Source organism: Balaenoptera ricei, chromosome 13 (genome assembly GCF_028023285.1).
Source record: "Balaenoptera ricei isolate mBalRic1 chromosome 13, mBalRic1.hap2, whole genome shotgun sequence".
NCBI lineage: Eukaryota > Metazoa > Chordata > Mammalia > Artiodactyla > Balaenopteridae > Balaenoptera > Balaenoptera ricei.
The window spans coordinates 88,114,755-88,127,030 of NC_082651.1; positions in this window are offsets into that span (position 1 = coordinate 88,114,755).

Below are 12,276 nucleotides of genomic sequence, written 5' to 3' on the forward strand. Positions count from 1 at the left end.
TTAAAAGGAAATGAAGTTTGAAAGGAAACTAAAATCTCTATTTCTGGAATGATTCACATTTTCCAATATGACTTATCTTTCTATTTGCTGGAAATGCCTTTAAAAGAATTTATAAAGTTGCATTAAAATGTAGAAAAATTCCTCTTAAGAAAACTTATTTTAAAAACTTCTTTTACAACTTATTAAAAAAAATAAATAAAAAGCAAAGTCCGTAGACCTTGGGAAGGTTTAAAGCCAGTCTATCCAGAAAATCAAATACTTAAAAAATGCTTCAATAACTTTATTTTCTCTTGGCTTATATTCTCTTTTCTTTACTCTTGACTGGGATCAGATGTAATATGAAAAAAAGCTTATTAAAAATATAATTTGGTTTGTAGGGTTTTATTATTCAACATTTCTTCATCCTTTATCAGAAAAAAGTCACTGAAGTTCAGAATCAGCACTTGCTGATTTGGAACCCAGACACTTAACTTTTCTCAAGTTACTGGAAATAACTAAAGAATAATATATTTTCCTCATGTATTTCTTCAAAACTTTCGACATTACACATTCAGATTCTAAATTTCTGATTGACTAATACCTTTGCTATGTGCCTTTTTAAAAAATTTTTTTAAAGATTTTTTTGATGTGGACCATTTTTAAAGTCTTTATTGAATTTGTTACAATATTGCTTCTGTTTTATGTTTTGGTTTTTTGGCGGCGAGGCATGTGGGATCTGAGCTCCCCGACCAGGGATCAAACCCGCACCCCCTGCATTGGAAGGCGAAGTCTTAACCACTGGACCACCAGGGAAGTCCCGCTATGTACCTTTTAAAAAAGACGTTATTTTAATGTTTGCTGTTGTTTATATTTCCCACATTTCAGTATTTGTTGAGCTCCTTTTCTATTAGAAAAGTGCCCAAACTATATTGTTTGCCAGTTTTTTTCTCTCTACAAACAAGGCAGAAAATTGTGGTTTGTTTTAAGGTTTGTCCTTTACAAAGTAAGGTAAGAGAGAATAAATGGATATAAATTACTTTTGAGCTTAGAAAATCAGTTTTAACTCTTAAGCATGGAGTTGTTTTTTTTTTTGTCTGAAATCTGGAACTGAATGAAGCATGTGAACTTCCTTTATGATAACAAACCACAGCCCAGCTGCTGGATGAGCAAATGAAATTTCCAAGTCAGCTTTTAGTCATTATCTGTTTGCCCTTTTCTAGATTTTTCCTGGTTTTTCTGCCTTTCACTGGCCTCTCTACCCCTTCCCCCCCCAACACTATACATAGTCTTATTAGCCTTCCGCTGTTTTGCAGGTCTTCGTCTTTCTCAATGGGCAGAATATATTTCAACCCTGCCACTTAGCACAGATCCATTCAGCATACACCGACACATCTCAATATCTCCATCTCTGCCAAGTCTAATCCCCCTTAAACATCTAACTCTAAGCTTCAAATAATTAAACCCCTATCTTGCTTAACAACTTTAATTTGTCCTTGAAAATGCTTCTGCTAAGTGAAAAGCCATAAAATGAAAACATTTTACATTCATTTTAATTGGAAAAATTACAAATTCCATTTTAGCCCAAGATACCCAAATACTTTTTGCAGATAGAAAACTATATCACGAAATAATGCCGTTTGCAGCAACATGGATGGACCTAGAGATTGTCACACTAAGTGAAGTAAGTCAGAGAAAGATGAATATATGAAATCGCTTATATGTGGAATCTAAAAAAAGGGTACAAATGAACTTATTTACAAAACAGAAATAGAGTTACAGATGTAAAAACAAACTTATGATTACCAGGGTGTAAGGGGAGGGAGGGATAAATTAGGAGACTGGGATTGACATATACACACTACTATATATAAAATAGATAACTAATAAGGACCTACTGTATAGCACAGGGAACTCTACTCAATACTCTGTAATGGCCTATATGTGAAAGAAATCTAAAAAATAGTGGATATAAGTATATGTATAAATGATTCACTTTGCTGTACACTTGAAACTAGCACAACATTGTAAATCAACTATACTCCAATAAAAATTTAAAAATATATTTATCAATTGACTGATAAAGACAAGTTTATATAAGTAATAATTTGGAATTACATAATTACATTTACAACAGTTACATAAACTGTAATGGCATGAATGCTTCCTTTACTCATTACTTTTTCTATAACCATTAAAAAAAAACAGTTTTATTGAGATACAGAGTGTACAATTCAGTGGTTTTTAAGTATATTCAGAGTTTCTGTACCATTCTTAACTTTTTCAAGCTTTTTGGGTCTCATGGTCTTCTGGCATGCAAAATGCACTTAATGAAGTTATAACACAGAAAAACACTTTTGGGCAAATTAAAGGCTAAACATGAGAGTGTTTCAAAACACCTAATAACACACACACACACAACACAGATGGAAGAGTCCTAAAAACTGCTGCCTCTTCTGCTTCCATCCAAATAAGTAGCATGATTCCAATTTGGCTAATGTGATGTTCTCTGACAAGAAACTTGTGTGGAGTAAACGGGAGGTGCATCTCTGCCTGAAGCCGTGATGTGGAACTTTCACTTCTTATGGCATATTTATTTAATGTGTTTGGGTGAACAGGTTGTTATTTTAAAAAACTAATTATTGACGAACATATGGTGTAACTTTCCAAGAACCTAGCGAACAGCTAACAGAACAGTTGGTACATGAGCTAAGTGTGTAATTTTAACAGCTTCTAGATAAATGCACGTTGTGTTGTTTTCTGTATTTCTCAAAAATGTGACACTAAATTACGGGAAAGGGATTCCAGTTAAAAACGGCATTTAGAGAGAGACAGAGAGGAGATTGAGAGAGAGAGATTGAGATTTGTTGAATTTCATATCTAATGTTAAGGGTACTTCAGAAAACACCATTTCGTTCTTTACAAAAGGAAAGAAGGATGAGAAATACGAGTAAAATTTTTTTTTCCCTTGGGAAAAAAAAAGCAATTGGTAAGATTAAAAAACCTGATTTTTACTTTTTACAATCACAAGAAGATGAAAGGACACATCCATGTAGCAAAAGACATGATAAAAAGAAGAAACCTACAAGAAAGCCCAAAAAGCAGAAATTATGACCTGTGAATATGCATTTAACAGAGTGAAGACGAACACAGCAGCATAATCCCAGCTCTGTGTCTGTCAGCACAATCACATGTACAACAGTGAAGTGACAAAGGTTTTATTTTTCAGAGGAGGAAACTGAGGCTAAGAAATTCAGTAACTTGCCCAAAGTTATGTCCAAAATCCATATTAAATTCAAGACCGCAGTTAGTGTCAATTAGTTTTTTTGTTGCTGGCTTCAACTCAAAGCAGATATGTGGATTTTTTTTTTTGTCCTGTTACAAAATTTAAATTGCTCATAAAATGTTTTAGTATCCATAAAGGTGAGTATCAAAACAGTATTAAAATATACTTAGTTTTTATAATGGAACATTATTGTAATTCTAGAATGGCTTGTTGGTAATTTTCCTGCCTGACTGAAACCAGACACAGAAGATGGTGAAAAGCAGATTAATATTAATAGCACACTCCATTTGGAAAATTGAAAGCCACAGCTGCCAATATGTAAATTCGTGTCTTATGTTAAGAAAAAGGGTCCAACATTTATGAAGAAGGCAAAAGGAGGATTGCATAGCCTTTCAGTATCATACTGAGCACAGCCTAACAGACCTACCCACGGTCTGTTTAAATTCTCCAGGGTTGCGTCTTTCTTTTATTTCCTATTTACTCTTGATTAGGGCCTGGACTCTGTGAGATTACACATAACTTGAAGATTTTTGTCCAGAGGAGATGCAAATGATTTTAGCCTGGTAGAAATGATAACCCCAAATTTTATGGTTTTTATGGCCTGGAGGACCTTAACCAGTTTTGATTTTAACCCAGTAACTTTATTCCCAGGTAAAATTGGGACCTTCCTCATTGACTAAAACTACTCAGTGCCTCAAAGGCTCTCATCCTGTTGGGTCTCTGGTTCTTCAGTTAAATAAACACTTGTCATGTGAGTGTTTGAAAGCATGCAGTGGCTCATCACAGAGTAGGAAGCAGGGTTCTCACAAAAGCTTCTGTTGAGGAACTCTGTACTTGCTGTTTCCTGTCTGCACCCCTCACCCCAAGGCCAGAGCCTCCTGTCCTTCAGGCCTTTGCTTGCCTGTCACCTCCTCTGACCACCCCGCTTAAAATGCAAATCCCAATCCTCATCGCACTTTATTTTTCCCTCTCAACCCATACCACATTTTTATTGATTTGGTCTGCTTGTCTTCTCGCCCCCGGGCAAGTAAGCTATACCAGGGCAGAGGTTATTGTCTGTTTTGTTGACTGCTGTATCATCAGCACCTAGAACAGTGCCCGGCACACAGAAGGGCCTCCAATATGTTGAACGGATAGATGAATTAGTGATCATAATCTGCCAATTGACTTGCTGTTTAGGTCTTGCAGATTCATCCCTGGCTATTAGGTATGGGGTGGACAGGTGTTTGACCTCTTGTTTCAACATTGTTCTTGAGAAAGGGCCTGATTTGTAGTTGTTTTCATTGTATTTAAAACAGCTCATAGTTCTAGTTTAATTTAGAGGGCGAAAGCTCTCTAAAAGACAAGGTCAAATTCTGCAAGGACTTTATGTTTTAATATGGCTTTATAACAGGGGCTTCTTGTTATGGGCTGAATTGTGTCCCCCCCCCCACCACCCCAAAGGTATGTTGAAGTCTTAAGCACTGGTACCTCAGACTATGACCCTATTTGGGGTTTTGCAATGTAATTAGTTAAGATGAGGTCATATTGGGGAGGGGTGGGCCCTTAATCCAGTACGACTGGTGTCCTTATAAGAAGGAAATTTGGATGCAGACAGACACAGAGGAGAAGGCCATGTGAAGACGGAGACAGAGACTGGAGTGATGCTGCCACAAGTCAAGGATCTCCTGGAGCTACCAGAACCGGAAGAGACAAGGAAGGATCCTCCCCAGGAGGCTTTGGAAGGAGCGTGGCCCTGCCGACATCTGGATTTCAGACTTTTAGTGTCCAGAACTGTAAGAGAAAAAATTTCTTATAAGCCATTCAGTTTGTGGTACTTGGTTTTGGCAGCCCTGGGAAAATTAAAAGAGTACCCAGTAAATACTAGTTCCGTTTCCAAACTTTTTACATGTATGCCTTCGTGTTCCTGCACCCACAAAATGCAGCTCTGTGGGAAAAGGGTGAACATTTTGTTAGAACAAGGGAGGGGAGGAAAGAGAGGGCTCTTATTTCCTTATTTGGTCATGACCTTGACTGAATCAGGAGAGGGACCCAGGAGTAAGCTCCCGACAAAAACAGGCTGGTTTGCTCCGGCTGCCTGCTGAGAAGTTCCTAACCACCCCCTGTGCCTTTCAGACACTCAGTTCTTGGAGGACACAGGCTCCTCTGGCTTGAGAATGGAAAAGAAAAGTGGGAGTTCCTTCAGGCTGCCAAACAACAAGCCATTACAGCAAGCCAGGTGACAGGCATCCAAGTTGGCCAAGCTGGCAGGATTGGGAGCTGTCAGTGGGGCCTGCAGAACAATAATCATTTCCATTATGAAGACCAGCTGCTGGTAGACTTATTGGAATAGGAACAGCCTCTTGGATGCGGAGGGTGGGGTGGAGGGTGAATGGAGCGAGGCGCCTTCTTGCGGAGCCCCAAGCCTCCATCTGTCACTGATGCCAGCACGTGACAGTGGCCAGGGGCCACTTCTCTACCTTGGTTATTCTCACTCCCACCTCCCTGCTTCTACTCTGGCATTCTCTTCCAGAATGCCCTCTTGCCCTCATTTATTTAAATCCTGCCCCTCCTTCAAGTCCCAGCAAATACCATTAACCCTTCCCTGCCAAGATCAACCCAAACTCATCTCCTTGTTCTCCCATTTTCCATGATGGTCTAGACAGAGCACCTTTGCCACTGAACGTGGTCCACAGGCCAGCAGCATTGGCATCACCTAGGAGCTTGTTAGTAGTGCAGATTCTAGGCCTTATGCTAGACCTACTGACTCAGAATTTACATTTTCATGAGCTCCCCACGTGCTTCGGCTGGACACTAAGGTGTAGGGAACACTGGTCTGTTTGGCTGGTTCTCAGAGTGTGGTTTCTGGACCAGCGGTGCCAGCATAACCTAGGACCTTGTCAGAACGTAACATTTGGGCCCAGCCCAGACCCACTGAACCTGACTCCCTGGGAGCGGGGCGCAGCCTTCTCCAGGGGGCTCTGAGGCACACTCGAATTTGCAAACCGCTTGTCTGTATCATTCAGTCCAGCATCTAATTCTGCTCTTTCCCTTCCTGTGTGTTTGTCCTTCCCCTCAAGCTGGGGACACTGAGGACAGGAGCAGCGTTTGTAGGTCTCTCTGGCACTTAGCCCAGGTCTAAGCATGGGATGACTGATGTCCAGAGTAACCGACCAGTGTCTCTATTCAAGCGTGTGGGGACTGGAGAGGAGGCGAGAGGGTGAAAGGGAAGATGCAGGGAGATTTCCCTTTGTTCTCCTGAGTTTCTCTAGGATTTTAGCTTGTGGGGGGGTGGAGGGCATTGAGCTGCTTCTCTCAAATTGGAGACCAAACGAATACCATGTAATTTTGCATAATGGGTTAATAACACATCAGGGCCTGACTTGATCCAGAATTCTACTTCCAACAGTGTTATGTGGGTTTTCCTCCCTGGAAAAAGTCATTGCCATTGAGCAAGTAAAACAATGCTGGCTGAAGGTTCCTTTCCCTGGATCAATTAAGTCCCTCGTCTGGGCAAGTGGCGGTGGCTAGCTCTTCTGGCACACAGTATCAGCGAGAAGGATTTTCAGACATGACTAATGTATAGCCTCCTCGGGCTCCCTACTCCTGGGCTCTCATAAAACACTGCTGTGTCCCATCACCGTCAGTTACCACCACAGCCAGCAGTCCCGGGTGGGGGCAGAACGTCCCAGAATGTTTCCTTAAGTGCTCTTCCTCCTCAGGCTGGCTGCTGGCTTTCAAATTTCTAGACATAATTCCTTTTGAATTGCCTAATGGGCCTATCATTTTAATCAGAGTCATATGACACTTGAGCTGGAAGAAATCATCTCCTCCTGTATTTTTATTTGTTTATTATTTATTTAAAAGACTTTCTGTTTTAGAGAAGTTTTAGGTTTACAGCAAAACTGAGAGGAAGTTACAGAGGTTGCCTATATACTCTCTACCCTCACACATGCACAGCCTTCCCCATTATCAGCACCACTCCCCAGAGTGGTACATCTTTCACTGTGGATGAACCTACACTGACATCATAATCAGCCAAAGCCCATAGTTTATCCTAAGGTTCACTCTTGGTAGTGTACGTCCTATGCGTTTGGGCAAATGTATGGTGACATATAGCCATCATTATAATATCATACAGAGTGTTTTCACTGCCCTAAAAATTCCTCTGTGCTCTGCCTCTTCATTTATTGTAGACAAACAGGAGAAGGTTCTGGCATCAAGGTTAGGCAGTTGGTGAACAACAGAACTATGACGGGATCAGCCCTTCTGAACCCTCAGTTTAAGAATAACAGTGACTACCCGTTGGCGATGCACCTCAGTTTATACTTATTTTCATGAATCCAAACCCGGACCTGCTTCAAGATCCACTTCTTTGCCCAGAACGGGAGCCCCACAGGCCCAGCCCTGGGAGGCCCTGTGCGAAGGCCCGGCCCTGGGACGCCCTGTGCGAAGGCCTGGAAAACTAACACAGGGAAGCACTATGTACAAAGGTGCCCAAATCACACCCCTGAGGTAGAGAGGATGCCCCAAGGCACAGGTAAGCTGTGGGGCCCTAGCTGGGGGGGGGGGGCGCTGCAGGGAAGGAATTGGTACAAAGAGCTCTGGGAGGATAGAGAAGGGCATGTAGACCCAATGGGGTTTCCACCCACCTCAATGCTGTTATGATCTGACTTGCAAGTATGGGAAGGAGAAGAGTCATCTCACACAAAATCAAGGCAACCTGCTGGGAGTAGGGTCGGGCACTAGTCAGAGAACCTTCCAGTAAGGCAAACGCCTGCCATCTTCCCTGCATTCTCATTTAAGCTTCATTATATCCCTTCAAGATTGACATTATATCCGTTTTACCGAAAGGGATGAGTCCTGACGTAAATTAGGCTGGAGTCAAAGTTCCTAGAGAGTCCAGGTTCTTCTTTTCCTTGAACCTAAGCTCCCTGTAGCAGGACCAACTTGCCGTGGTTTGCCCAAGACTTTCTTGGTTTCGAGATGGGAAGTCCAGCATCCTGGGAACACCTCCAGTCTTGGGTAAACTTAGCTCTCCCTCTTTTTGTCCCCAGGCAACAGGCATCTTGGCAGGAGCCATCCTGGCACCACAGGGCCTGAGCCTGGCCTGTCTTGCCAGGCGCCCATCAGCTGGGCAAGAAGATCCCTGCTTTGGGGTGGAGGTGGGAAAGGGTCCATGGCCCCAAGCTGGCTGCTTCTCCGCCAACCCCCGTCAGGCTGCACTTCACTGTGGAGCACTGGTCAGCAGGAGGCGCTGTCCGCCTGGTTCTACTTCAGCCCAGACTGAGAGGATGACAAACAGGAAGACTAGTGGTTCAGCCACCGAGGAAGCCAATCCCTGCCATTTCCACCTTGGGGCAAATTTAGGTGCACGGATCAAAAACTTATTCAGATTCAACTCACGTCAAAAGGGGCTTTCTTTTAAGGATACAAGTTTCATGGGATCCAAGAATGAGCTTCACATGCGCTCTTGGGGAGGAGGGAGGATGGGAGTGGCCACTCCTTGCCAGCTCCCCCCAGTCTTGAGGGGCCAAGGAAATAGCACTGGGCTTTGAACCAACTGGTAGTGCAGACAGGCACATTTAGGGGGGGGGATGCTGGGCTTCTCTGGGAAGCCCAGCATATAGGGCTTACAGAGAGTGTCAGCTGTATCCTCCAACCAGTGACTTAGAATTAGGACAATTTATTCACCCCCTGCTGCTCTGCCACATCGTTGGGGAAGACGTGGGTTGCTGCTGCCGCCCAGGGAAGACTTTATGGCCAGGAGGAAACCAGAGAAGCACAGACTCTGAAACCCAGGCTACTCCCAGGAGAGGAAGGAAGGGAAGGGAGGTCGTGTCCTAGCTATGCAGCTTGGTTCTTTATCCCACTAATAAGAGGAATCACTTTACCCCAGGTTGGGGAGGGATGGGTAAGGGGGTGGAGAAATGTTGAGTGTCACTGCTCTTAGAGCTCTTCCCACATGGAAGGAGGCATCAGGAGTGGGGGACTAAGCCTTTCCTCTCTCTCCCAATAGTCCAGCTGCAACAGCCTTGGCTCACGGCCACCATCCACCCTACGGGCACATTACACCCTCTGCTCTTCAAGTTCAGAGCCCCTTCCCCTTCCAAGAAGACTCTGGGTTGCCACTTCCTTCCTGAAGACTTTCTCACTCTCCTCGGAGCTGTTGTCCTTTCTCTGAATACTTACGCCCGTCAGTTTAGACACACTACTTAGGGGCTTTTGCTTTTTAAAGCAGTTCAAGTTTTAGTCAGTGGTTACCATGCAAATCCTGTCTTCTTAGGGGCCCTTTAAGGGTCTCCTTTATGTGAGCCAATACTTACACTTAAACTGTGTTCTTTCTTTTCTTTGATGCTCTTGGTGTTTCTAAAATCCTCATAATGAATTGGGGGCCTGAGGTCCTCAGTGCGGAGAAGCCATCATCTTGAATCAGCGTCTGTGGCCCAGCAGGGGTCCGGCCACCAGCAGGGACTCTGCGGCCAGGGCTCTTTGTCACCAAAGCCAAGAACTACACTCCACTCACACCACCCTGGCCATTATAGCTAGCCAACCCATAACATTCAGCTAGGTTAACAGGACGGACCTCCCATTTTTACAGTGAGAAACATTGCCCACCTGCGACCGTTATGGGGGCCAGGAAGGGGAGAATGGGCCGAGTTGAGGGCTCAGTCCATTACGGCATGTTCCGGAAAGGAGACAAGCTCCATAATTGGGCCCAGAGGAAACATTCTTGCCGCCCTCCTCAGAGACTGCTGCAGGACTGGCCAGGAAGGGCTCCACAACTGTTGGCCTACATCTGAGGCCATTAGATCACACGTGGAGGAAGAAAGAGCCATGCCAAAGATGACCTCCAAAGTCAGACTGCGTTCTGTGAACTCCCACAGTGGGGTTAATGTTGGTCCCCTGGGGTGAAGACGGTCACGTGGTCATCACTGGAAAACACTCTTACCTGGAGAGGTGGGCAGCTGGGCCTCACATGTGATGCTATGGAGACCACAACTGCTCCTAACAGGTTAGGACATGTGAGAAAGTGGGGACAGACCGACTGGAGCTGTTGAAAATGCTTGTGGAGAAATTAGTTACTGAGCAGCTTTCTCCTCCACAAAAGGACTCTGCATGTGGTGACTATCCTTGTCCCCAAAGTTTTTTCTTTGCCGACAGGAAACCAGACAACAGGGCTGATGTCATTCATCTCATAAAACAAATTATAAGGTAACAAGTTTGGAGGGCCCCTGCCGTGGCGTGCTGAGAATTCTCCCTGTTTTAAGGAAGGGTGCAAGATCCCTGAACTGGAACACCACTGTCAGGGCAGCGGGGCTGACACGTCCTTGGTTAAGGGCGTTTGGAATTTGAAATCTGTTGACATTCATGGAATGACTTACAGGTCATCCTGGATAGTGCCAGCGCAGTGGCCACCTCTGTGACGAGGAAGCAGACAGCCAGGCAGAACCACGGCCAGGAACTTTGGGTGCCACCCTCTGAGGAGGAAGAAGACAGGGTCTCAGGTGACATGTGTTCTGAGGTTCCCTCTCAGGTCTTGACTTTCTGGCCCCATAGAAACTTGCATCCATCAACATCTGCCTACAGCCCATTCTGGCCCCTTGTTACACACGAGGAAGCCTGCATGGGGCTGGAGGGAACTGCTAGGAAGTCAGGGGAAGATCCTGACTGAGAACCCAGGCCATAAGGTTAAGCACACTTTCCTGGCCCAAGTTCAAGGTGCACGCAGAGAGGGGAAGTCACTGAGGCAAGGAAAACTAAGGTTTCTTGGCTCATGTGGACTTTCTTCCAGGACTTCCTTTTTCTAGAAGGATAACCAGACTTGTTAAACGTCTCATAAAATGCCTGAAAATGAGCATAGCCAGACACTAGACAAGCTTGATGGGTGAGGGCCAGGTGGTTTGGGCCAGAGTCTTTAGAAATCACACAGATCTGTAGGCAAAGCCTCTTCCTTGGGCTGAGTGAACAAAACGGGCCTGGCTGAGACGGAGCCGTGATTCGCAGTGTGCTGTTCAGAGAGCTCGACAGAAAGGCGAGTTTGTGGGTTGGTCAGGCCTTGAGGCAGCTGTCGAAGGTCAGGCTCATCTTGGGCAACGGAGGGGAAAGATGCAGTTGTTCACGGGCAGAACTTGTTAGTGTCCTTGCTCTACAACTTGGTAGGGGTTGGCTCTCACCTCCTCTTCTCTCCTCCCCAGGACACTGGCCTGGACAATGCCTATTAGGGTCGGAATGTAGACACACTCGGGTCAGGCAGTGCAGACACTCATGAGAACAGAAGTGGGGAACAGTGGAGACTCACAAACAGGATGTCTATGAATTAGATGCTTTACCACCACTTTGAAAGTCTTCAGTGACCTCATAGGTTCAAGTCTTTATTTTGCTAGAGAAGGTAGGGAGGTTCAAAAAGGAGAAATGACTGGTCCAGGTCACCCGCTAACAGCTGGCTGAGCAGAGGATCAGCTAGAGGTCCAACTTACACCAGGCAGTTCCCACCACGCTTAACCTGAGTTACTAGTCACCATTTGTTGGACTTGACCTGGACGTTGACGCCAAGTCACCAAGCAGTATGTGTGAGCCAGATCTCTTCCCCAAAACCTAGAAAGTACTTGGGGCCTGGGGCTCCCAGAGACTTTGCTCAGTGTCCCCAAACTGTCCCTGTAACTGGGAGTCTAGATTCATGTTTGGCGCTTTCTGGTCCTCCAAGAGGTCACCTCTTTGGGTGCAGATGCCACATGCTTCCCCACCAGCCTCTTGACCAGTGAGGGGTACAGGACTCCCTCACTCTGGGAAACAGGGTAAAAGCCTACCTCCGACAGGTTACTCTCTTTTCTGCAGCTTCCAGGAAGAATTTGGAGACAAAGTGTGAGGCACTCTGGAGAAAACTTGTGTCCATCACCATCTGACTACAGCCCATTCTGGCCCCTTGTTATACACGAGGAAGCCTGTGTGGGGCTGGAGGGAACTGCTAGGAAGTCAGGGGAAGATCCTGACTGAGTAACTGCACAGAAGGGCTGGAAAAATTTTCAGGTAGG